Source organism: Arachis ipaensis, chromosome B06 (assembly GCF_000816755.2).
Source record: "Arachis ipaensis cultivar K30076 chromosome B06, Araip1.1, whole genome shotgun sequence".
Taxonomy (NCBI): Eukaryota; Viridiplantae; Streptophyta; class Magnoliopsida; order Fabales; family Fabaceae; genus Arachis; species Arachis ipaensis.
The window spans coordinates 124,156,974-124,164,267 of NC_029790.2; the positions used below are offsets into that span (position 1 = coordinate 124,156,974).

Genomic DNA, 7,294 nt, shown 5'->3' on the forward strand with positions numbered 1-7,294 from the left:
TACAAATTTATCAGTCATTTAACCAAAGCCAATAACGATGGTACATGTTTTGCAACTACTATGTACATTAAAGCAATTAATGACAAGGAATGCGAGAAAGAAACGGCAAAGTTGGGTCCCGAGAATCTGAATTGTGGAATATAGATCATTATTACGAATGTAAGAATGGTCTACACACACAAAATAGAATAGATACAAAAACTGCATGGCCGATTATTGCCAAAGATTATTATTTAAAAAAAAAAAAAGAAAAGAAAAGAAACGAAGGAGAGAGAAGAGGGCGAAGAAAGAATCATGAGAGATATACTGATGATGATGATGAATGAATAATTGTGGCTTTAGGAATCGTCTATTATGTATGCAACTTGGTTCAACCAAATCTATTAACTACTTTAACTTGGCCTGCATCACTCTATAAATACCATCATACTCTTATTACCTTCATCCTCAACTCCGACTCTTTTCTTCTCATTCAGAACACATTATACAATTAAGAATTACTATGGATTATTCCAGAATTATTGAGTCTTCAGAAACTCACAGGTTCTCTCTCTCTCTCTCTCTTTCTCTCTTATGCACAAGCACACACATGGTTAGTTACACAAACCATCAATCAGTGCACGTGCTTATTAATATGTAAGGGTTTATTACCATTCTCAACTGATGATTAGTTAGAGTCATAGATGCTCCTTTCTCCTAATTTTTAAAATTTTTAAAAATATAGACTGAAATTTTAATAATATTTTTTTAAAAAATTTTATTTAATTTTAAATTTTAAATTTATTCTCTCAATCTCTATATTGATGTTAAACTAAACATAATAATCGGTCTAGTACATTTTGCACTAAACACTACTAAAACTTAATTTAGTCTTTATTTTTCTGTTTCAATCTTTCAATTTCAATCTCTCAATCTCAATTTTCCTTCTAAACCTAGCTTTAATAACTAATTTTAATGTATATCTAACATGCATGATATAATTTACTACTTTAATTATTCTTTGAGTATATGAATAAGGAGATACATGTACTAATTAGATTAGATAATAATGGATGTTTTGTGCTTTATTTAGTTACACATCATTGTTATCTCGCCAATTTAAACTAAGTAACGAGATTTACAAATGTTAAATTGATGTGAATGAATAGGAATAAGTGTGCGGCATGCTTCAGACAGTTCAACAAACTGGAGCACTTGGTGGAGCACATGAGAATCTCATACCATTCGGGTCATGAACCAACTTGTGCCATTTGCAGAAAACACTGCAGGTCATTTGAGTCTCTAAGGGAACACCTTATAGGTAATATATAAATCCATAATAATAATAATAAGAGGAAGTATAGGGAGCCAATAGAGTACAATGTGTACAATGAAGGTTTAGGAATGTCCGATTCAGTATTAGATATAACCATTAGTGTTACCTTTTTCTATCAACTTAAATTTTTGGGATGAGTGGTTTCATAACATGGTATCAGAGTTCTAGATTCAAATGGTCAAGAGTTCGATCCTGAAATATTATGGGTGATGTTCATTTTTTAACTCATAACTCATTGTACACATTGTATAAATATTCCATCTCTTCAGTTTACTCGTCAAGGTGTTTGACAGCCCTAACTCGCGCAGGGTCCACCAAGAAAAATGCCAACTCTCTGGACTAACTGTATATACATACATCCATCTATATGACTTGTTAGAAACTAATTTGATTAAAAAAAAATTTTAGTTAACTTTCTTTACTGCTGCATATTATATAATAGGGAATGATTGGTCGGTTTTCTAGCATGGGTCTTCGAGATAATTTGACAATTGGATCAAGAGGAGCACAAGTAGTTGCACTTGCTTGTAAAATGGTTGGTGGTGGCAGTGATGGCTCACTTGATCTTTGTGCAAGAGTTTGCATAATTGATGAGCATGAGAACATCATCTTCCATTCTTATGTCAAACCAGCATTTCCAGTCACTAATTATAGGTTCGTATTATTAATCACTTTATTAACTTCCATTATTACGTCCAACCAGCTTTTCAAGTGATTAGCTCATTTGTTCGCGTAATTAAGTATCAGAATTCGAATTTCATCTTGTGCATGCAACCATCCGTATTAGCCAACAATAAATCCTTAAATAAATTAGTATTTAGTATTCATTAGAAAAAGAAATTATGATTAATGCAGATTATGATTGATGAACAGGTACGAGACAACAGGTATTAGAGCAGAATATTTGAGGGATGCAATACCAATGAGGCAAGTTCAGAGGAAGATTCAAGACTTCCTTTGCAATGGAGAGCCCATGTGGACAATTAGAGCAAGAGGTGGCAAAGCCAGGATTCTTGTTGGTCATGGTTTGGATCATGACCTAGAATGTCTCCAAATAGAATATCGACCAGAAAAGATAAGGTAATTCATATTAACAAGCATAAATTATATTTTATTTTATGTTATAAAAAAATAAATTTTATATTTTCTTTTATTTTTAATCAATTATTTCAAAATATTATTAGACACACATAACACGAAACTATGTATAGATTCACAATACACTTTATAATAAGAAGAATAGATATATGTAGCACAATATTTTATATTGTAGTATAATTGCATCAGCATCCACAATTTAAAACGTGTCAAATTTGTGTGTCAACAGGGACACTGCAAAATACCCTCCTCTGATGAAAACAAGCAAGTTGAGCAACTCACTTAAATACTTAACACAAACATATCTAGGGTAAGTAACAATTAATAAACTCATCAAACTCTTGAGTCTCAAAAAGGAAAGGAATGAAAGACAGTACATGTGAAACATCAATATTAATAAGGGTACATTTTTGCAGGTATGACATTCAAACTGGGATACAGGATCCTTATGATGATTGTGTTGCAACAATGAGACTCTACAAGAGAATGAGGTCCCAGGCACATAGAATGGAGGATTACCCTTTGGCATCTGACCCTCAGAACAGAAACAATTTTGCTTCTTGGAGGCAAAGTGAGCTTGAAAGAATGAGTCCTGAACAAATGCTTGAAATTTCAAGGTCTGATTACTATTGCTGGTGCATGGATTCCTTATATACCTCATGAATCCATCACAAACACCATACAAATTAGTGATCATGGGTCCTACCAGTATATCTCATTTTATTTAATTTCTACTAATTTAAGAACAACAAATAAAGTATACTATATATGTTTCGGTTATTAGTTTTGAGTAGTAGGTTTATATCATATATAGCTTGCACTACCCAATATAGTAGCTAGATATGTTTCAATGTATTATTGTTGATTATTATAATTTTACCTATACTATTAATAAATGAGATTGTCTTTTATTTTGGTGTATAAATTTTTCTTTTAATTTCAATTTTGCTGTTAAATTAAAATTTCAAAGTAAACACAACCAATAAAATAGTATGCTTGTAATTACAATATATGTTTCAATAATCCATACTACGAAGAAGAGATGAGTAGTGTTTATTTGCGGTTGTTCATATTTCCACTATTCCAGTAATTATATTCTACTCTTAGATCATTAATCACCTTTACCTTTTAATTTACTTTTCATTTTAATTGTTAACATTATTCTTCTTTACTTCACTTTTTCAATCTTCTTCCTCCTCTTGCTTTTTTTTTTCTTGTTTGGAATTATCACTCAATCGACCTGTGAACCAAAGGAAGATAACGTAGTACTAGAACAAGATCAAGCAAACAAACCAAAGTTTTAATATAAAGTCTAATAACATTAATCAATATCATACCTAAGTCATGACATTTAGACTTACGCCAATATATATTTTATATTATTTAATTTTTTACCCAAATAAAATAAAATTCTTATTAACAGATTGTCCTAAACCATTTCTTATTATATATTTATTCACTTTTATTTTATGTAAATAAAATCATTACAGGATATATATAGGGTTCTACGATTTGTAAACATAAATCATTGTTCCTGCAGCAATTTTGCAATATAGTTTGCCATTATCAAATTAATACGCTCTAGCTACCAAGATTTAGTAAGCACATGCCCACAAAACACGAAATCGTTTGACTAAACCATAATTTAGTAAGGTCTAGCTAAAATAACACTAAATTTCTACATCCTATAACGATTTATCATGTAGGAGATAAAACACAAGAAAATGCCATGGTTTAATAGGCACTTGATAGGAATAAATCACGAAGGTACCACAAATATTTAGTAGTGCATATTAAGGCTCTAAAATCATTTTCCTCTCAAACAATTTAGCAAGAACCACCCAAATCTCCTATTGGCCGGCATTTGTTGCGACTAAGGAGAAAGGAAAAAGAGTGTAGTGATGAATGAGTTAGATCGTTTGTAGCAATGAAATGGCATTGCTTATGTGGCAGAACTTATAAACAAAGAGGTTAATTGAATAATTTTTTATTTTAGCCATTCTTTTTAGATTTATTTGATTGCTCATTAAATTAGATTATAATAGGATGATGTCGAAATAGAATGGTAGTGATCACTGCTACACTAGAACGTGGTGCTGGAACATGATGAGATTTGGTTAGAGGTTGTTCTAGCTAGAAGAAACAAGCACAAAACAAAAGAAGTAAGAAGTGGGTTAATCCACTTTATGGATTCAAATTGGTGTATATATATGAGACCCAAATTGGTGTATTATACTTGTTAGAAATAAGAGACTAAATTGGAGATCTAACAAGAGACTAAATTGGAGGAAGGATTTGTGTATTATTGAATGTAATCAAGTTGTAAAAGGGTATTTATAAGTGCTAAGAGAATCGTAATAATAAAGACGTAATATTCTATAATAAATATTCAGATATACTAAATAATGCTAATTGATCCTAATTATATTTTAACATCCCCCTCAAACTCAAGTGACAACTTGAGTTTGAAACTTATTTAAAACAACGAAATAAAGAGGAAAAATTGCATAAACTGATAAAACGGGTGCAGATGGAACTGTCGGAAGGAAGCACAGACGGAACTGCCGTTTTTCTGAAGGAAGCGCAAACGAAACTGCTAAGAAAGTGCAGATGGAACTGCCGGAAGGAAGCGTAGATGGAACTGCCGGAAGGAAGCGCAGATGGAACTGCCGCTTGTCTGAAAGAAGCGCAGACAGAACTACCACGAGGAAACGCAGACGGAACTGCCTCAAAAAAAACAGACAAAATGCAGACGGAACTGCCACGAGAGAACGCAAACGAAACTGTCGAAAGAGTGCGAAAACTATATGATTTCTTCATGAGAATAGCTAAGCAGCGGATGACAATGGTGTTTGATCATCCGACTCGGAAAAACACAAGACAGAGAAAACAGGCTAGTCGGTGAGGTGAAAAAGTATAAAAGAGTGACAAGGTAAGGAAAAATGACATAGAAAAAAAGTGCAAAAACTACGGTAATTTCACCGTAAGGAAAACAACCTATCCTCTTCAAGGAGGATACCATGGCTCTGATACCATGTTAGAAACAAGAGACTAAACTGGAAGAATGATTTGTGTATTATTGAGTGTAATCAAATTGTCTGGAATGATACAATATAAAAGGGTATTTATAGGTGCTAATAGAATCATAATAATAAAGACGTAATATTTTATAATAAATATTCAAATATATTAAATAATACTAATTGATCCTAATTGATCTAATTATATTCTAACAATACTTTTGTAAAGAGAACTAATCTACATGCATTATTGAACTAAATAGTGTGTTTTCTAGTGGATTCTGAAAAATATTTTCAATCCTACTTAATTAACCAAACATTCCATATCGCTGATGTATAAAATTGTTTCACCCATCTCTTACAAACTCCTTTCTCATTTGAACAACTATATATAGTGCTCTTTTATATATAGTTCTTGACATGGCCCAGGACCGGCCATACTGTTTTAGCCATGGATACCAACTCTGACAAGTAAAGTCACATGCAATAGACAAATGTACAACAAAAAAATAGGTAATTTATTTGATATATTTTAGATAATATTGTAAACTTATTTTAGCGGAAGTATTAATTAGGATCTTAAAAGTTGTGATTTTTATACTTGGATTGGTTGCCATAACAAGTCCTGATTACGGTAGAGCTGAACTTTAAGACTGATTTTGCAGAATTTTGGCTACAGTAGAGTTGATCTTTAACACTGGTTTCTCTCTCTTTCCTTTCCTTCAGACATTCATCAAGATGGCAGTTTCACGGTATTTTCAGTGAGTGAAAACTGTAAAACGTCGTGTGTATTAAGGCAGAGAGAGGACCACCTTTTATGTGTTATTATCTTTAAATCTAATGCGTCCATCAAACATTAGAATTAACGGATGAGATTAAATCATTAATAGTTTATAGATAATTACAATTAGGCCACAACAGAAGTTTAAATTACAATAAACTTCCAACATTCTCCCACTTGGCCTAAGTGTAATCATATTTTCACACATTACATAATTGCTTTAATATGGTAAAATACTTTGTGTGAGTTATGGCAGTCATGCATTTAATATGAAACACATTTCTTTCCATATACTACAATCACTAGCATCTTACTACATAAGCTACATAAATAACACAATTTTATATCGGTCCCATAAAGTTTCTAGTTCATTATGTTATAACTCATACAATAATATTACTTTAACTAGAAACTACAAACTATCAATGTTCAGAAAACACATAAATAAACATAGTGAGCTCAGAGTGTTAGCGTCATTCAGAAGAACCAAGACCCATTCTATGTACATGTTTCTTAAATGTCTTTGGTTGCAATCCTTTACTCAATGGATCAGCAATCATGAGTTCTGTTCTAACAAGTTCTATAGACACTCTTTGTTTCCGAACTTCCTCCTTAACGCCAAAGTACTTTATTTCCATATGCTTGGCACCTTTAGAATATCTATCATTTTTTGAGAAAAATACTGCTGCAGAATTATCACAATAAATTTTCAATGGCCTAGCAATTGAATCAACAATGCCAAGTCCTGAAATGAAATTTTGCAGCCATAAAGCTTGATTTGTAGCTTCAAAACATGCTACAAATTCTGCCTCCATAGTAGATGTTGCCACAACGCTTTGCTTGGAACTTTTCCATGATATGGCAGCTTCTCCAAATAAGAATAAGTAGCCAAATGTAGACTTTCTTGTGTCAGCACATCCACCAAAATCTGAATCTGAGTAACCAATTACTTCTAATTGGCTAGACCTTTTGTACATGAGCATATAATTCTTTGTACCTTGAAGATATCTTAAAACCTTCTTTGTAGCTTTTCAATGATCTATTCCAGGATTACTTTGATACCTTCCAAGCATTCCTACT

General features: G+C 32.1%; 1 pseudogene; it reads left to right on the forward strand.

Moving 5' to 3' along the window:
* LOC107647618 lies at window positions 250-3,269 on the forward strand (annotated as a pseudogene).